Raw genomic sequence first — 4,621 nt, forward strand, 5'->3', positions numbered from 1 at the left:
TAACAAAAATGTTTTTCTACGCTGGAAAATAGTATAATTGTTCACGCCAAACTATTTGTATCTCCGCAGGTCTGCAGCCATCCATGCACATTATTTCTCCTCTGAATATGCCTTAAAGTATAGGCTCACAATACATGATTTTATGTAACAAATTTCTCTATAGGGAAAAGAGTGGAATTACTTCCTTATGTTGAAATTGAAACGTGCACAAGAGGCTCGTGCACAATGAAGAGGACAAACGAGTGCTTAACCGTGAGCTGTTTATTTTTGGAAAAGCCAGAACATAGCACACGACATCTCTTATTTCCAAATATGAACAGTTCTGGGTTAAATGCTTGTTTGCCGATTTAACTGTGGTGGCCACTTAGTGCGCGCTGAAATTGAGCAGTGGCAAGTGCCCAACTTTTAGTCTGACATTATATAATAATTGAAAGTCAAGGTGTTGCTGATAGTTGCAAAAAACAAACCTTCGTATTCACTTTGATATATAGACCAAAAGCAATGACATGAATTTATAGCTTAAGTGATAAATCAGAAATTTCATGAAAGATAGCTGTTCTATTAAGAGAAGATACAGTTCAGCAAGGGCCAAAAAATAAGAGGAAATGCATGGTTATGCTCGGTTGGCCACCCTACACGTGGGATGGGGGAATAATAGAAGGAAGAAAAGGGCTGTCCGCATCATTCAATAAAAAAAGTGAGGCTACACTTTAGTTTTGTGTATTGCATATCACTTTTGCAGCGTGGAGGCATAACTATTCTCTCGTGTCCTAATTACACCTGATACTCATAATTCTTTTCATAAATGGCTTCTTATTATTCGTAGGTTACTATTTTTTGTGTTGCCATTGAGTGTATGCTGGACAGCACAATCAATGACAAGTTCAGTGGTTGCATGGAGGCACCACATTTTGATAAGTTGTGTGCCCACCAATTACTTAACGTTAGGCTCGGCTGCTTTAGGTTGCTTCTTTAAGTTAATACTTTTCGTTTCCGTGCAGCTCTTGTGCACTTCATAATGGCATTTTTCATGAATTTTTAATGTTTACTAAGGGTAAGCGCTCTCAACTCACGGAAAATGCCAATGTTTCGCTCACTATCAAAGACGCCAACGCCAACAAGGAAACCGACACAAGCATTTCTGCGACACAAGCTTTTTTTTACGTTTTTTTTATTCTTTAGCGCCCCTTTAAGATAGCGTTTCGAGGCTACTGTTTCGTAGAATATTTCTAATTAATATTTAATGCAAGACATAAAAAGAAAGCTTGCAAGAGCAGGCAGTCGCAACGATTCACTCAAAGAACTTACATTAATTTGATTTAGGCACAAGAGCGAGTGAGCTGATATTTTTTTCACTTAATGTGCAGCTTTATTACGTACTTCTAAAAAACGGCTCTGAATTCTTAAACAGATATTTATTGAATTCTGGACAGTAACTTGAGAAAAAGATGTAATGCAATATTTTGCTTAATTCATACACATCTATGGTTTTGCGAACAGTGCATTTGTGTTTCAGTGTGATTGGATTAATGAACACATGAGTGTGTTTCTACCCTGCAAATACTTATTAGCAAGTATTAGTTTAGAAGTCGAATTCTGCCTACGAGCCCAGGAGTAGTTAAAGTATGAAACAAATCAAATAATGTAGAACAATGACACATTTTGTTTTACATTAAATACCATGCAGCACACCTGTATGGTAAATTGTATCTACAGCTTACTTTATACAGTTTTTGTTGAGTGCTGTTAAGACTTTTGAAGTCTACTAAAGCTGCCAGCTTCCTGGAGTGTATTCGCCTAGAACCGTAATTTCTGTGGCTAGAGCACTTATCAGCTTCATTACATGCAGTAAAAGATTCAGTTGAGTTCTGTGCACTATACATTTGCTAATGCGACAACGTTAAACAACTCTTTTCGCAGAAATTCCGGTGTCCGCATCGACGACCTTTATTGTGAGCAAAAAATCTGCGTTATTCATGAGCGAAAACTTTAGATAGATGCAAATAAAAATCACAAAAATGTTTGTTCATCGAGAAGAGGTGGACACACGAGAGGGCCCTGAAAGAGAAGGAGCACGCGCTTGAGATGGAGCGTCTGGACGTCGAAAAGCTCCGAACCGAGCGAAAGCAAGAACGCTCTGATAAAAGGCACGAGATGAAACGAGACAGAACTGAAAGAGAGCTGCAACTGAGAGAGCTGGAAATGGAAAGTCGCGAACGCCAGCTGCAAGCACAACTCGACGAGAGCCAAAGAGAGCAGCTGTCGAGATTCCATAAGGCTACTCAAGACGCGATACTCAAAATTGTAGAAACGATTTGTGATAAGTTGGCAAAGTAAAAAACGTGTAAATAACATTCGGTTGCATTCACAAGAAGGCAGACTAAATATTGTAACGGGGCTTCTGGCGAGGCAGTAAATTCAGCTCGCGACCTCAAACTTAATTTTATTATGCAAACACTGCAGTGTTGCAGGGAAGACACTTCGACATTATGTACCTGAATTATTACAGTTGTATAGTTTTGCATTATTTTTTTGTTTCATGACAACAATTTATACTTGAAAATAAATGAAGAAAAGCATTTCTTTTATGAGCACGCATGCTTGGCCTGGATTTTGAAATGTTATCGTGGTGGTGGGCTCGTACTGTTACACGAAATGGTTGATTGAGGTTTATATAAGTTCCGTTGCACTTCACTTAACGACTGGCAGGGATCAAGTGATCTTGCAGGCAAGGTGGCTGCACACCAAAATATGTAGACACTTGGCTACCATACATACAAGCATGACAGTTGGTCAGGATAACAGCTACCCTGTACATGCGTGGTACGGCCTGAAGTAGTATCTCCTGGTTTTTTTTCAAGTCAACAAATGCAAATTCTGCGATGAGTTTTCCAAATCCCCACTCAACAGACTGCCTGACCGCACTCATCGATGAATTTAACTCTTGTTGGGCGGCTGTCAATGCTGCTCCTCCGTAGGGCTTCATAACAGTGGGCGGAGAGGATAGGCTGGGTCGCCGTATATAACGAATTTCTTGTCCAGTGCCAATGCATCCAGCTTTTCATACAACTGGCTGTCCCGAAGAATGCCTGAAAACAATCAGTTCCATATAGTTAATCATCCTTCCACGCATTCAACACAGTTCAACTACAAAAACAACGAGTACTCGCATAGTTTGTAGGATGCTTCTGCGATTGTAATTGAGCGACTATATCTATGTATGTGGAACTGACTAATGAACAGTCCGATCAGGTTTCCATGAACGTCATGTATACCGTTCTGACGGAACATAACTCACCAGCATCATGCCTTCGTCCCGTGTATGGTCCATCCAGCTGGCAGGTGAGACCATTTGGACACATCAAAGACTGGTATTTGAGCACATGTAGCCTCTTGTGCCCGGAAAAGTACAGGCGCTGGTCTTGCGAGGGTCGGCATATGGGGCGCGCTGTACCATCAATAAACGCCCAGCAGTTTCTCAGAGGAGCACCTTTACGATGAACAGCCTGGGGCAAACAAATATCAACATGAGAACGAGCACTAATGCGTTCAATCTCGAAGCGCTAAAGAAAGAAAATATAACTTACCTCGCTCATAGCCTTCAAGTCCGAGTGTTTGAGCCACAGGTGAATGTTCATATTATGAAGAAGGCGACCGAAGTTCTTTTCGATGTGGTAGAGTACTTTGTTCGATACGCTCGACACCACAGAATAGTCACGTCCAAACTATTCTTGGAGGTGACACAGCCTGTTTGGATACGCAAGTCTCCGGAGGCATATGCATAGGGCTTCTGTGGCCGTTACCCTCACTCCCTGAGCACTAGTAATGTACTGCGGCATCTTGAGGGCACGCACGAGCACTGGAAAGTCAGCTTTTTTGAAGCGAAACTGTCGTCGAAAACATTGTCTCGACATTTGAGTCCTAGTTCAGTAGGCCATCTCGCGATGCATGCACCCAACACCGTGGCGGTTCTTTCTCCTGCAGCATGAGTACCTCTATGTCCTCCCATCTCAGGTGCGCCAGGCAGTAGGGGTCCCAAAAAATACTTGACCTCACCATTGTCGAGGAGATATAGCCGTACCTACCGCACGGCAGGTGAGAAAGCGCGAACGTTTGGCAGTCATACTCGCGCGGGCGTTCACCAAACGTTTTTAGTGGCTACAGCTACGGTATCGTACTATGGCCTTTATGTGGCTTAAATTTTGGCCATAATTTGGCTATAACACTTGGATTGGCTCACATTGGCTGTCAACAACACGTACTTCTATCTTGATCTACCAGATGGCACAACACGCTTCACGCGCTCGTTACGTACGCGGGTACTACGGCGTACTAAAAGCCGATAAGTGGCAAACGGCGCCACGTAACGCAAGGCGCTTGCGTGATGAGTACGCAACACCATTCCGCAGTACTAAAGCTCTATTGCCGCGTGCGCATCTCGAGCGTCTTCCCTATCGTAGATGCTTCTGGAATGAATTCTGCGACCGTCTTTGGTGGGTTTCTGATCAGCCCGGCGAAGAGTTCCTGCTTTACTCCTCGCATGAGCACACGAAGCTTCTCCTCGGACATGTCGGAGTCAGCGTGGAGGAAGACTTTAATCATATCTTCCGTGAATAGCGCC

At 42.8% G+C, this 4,621-nt stretch overlaps 1 pseudogene; it reads right to left on the bottom strand.

Moving 5' to 3' along the window:
• Nucleotides 1-2,695: 2,695 nt before the first annotated feature.
• On the bottom strand, nt 2,696-4,059 carry LOC142775004 (uncharacterized; annotated as a pseudogene).
• Nucleotides 4,060-4,621: the final 562 nt, after the last annotated feature.

The sequence above is a fragment of the Rhipicephalus microplus genome, chromosome X (assembly GCF_043290135.1).
Source record: "Rhipicephalus microplus isolate Deutch F79 chromosome X, USDA_Rmic, whole genome shotgun sequence".
NCBI lineage: Eukaryota > Metazoa > Arthropoda > Arachnida > Ixodida > Ixodidae > Rhipicephalus > Rhipicephalus microplus.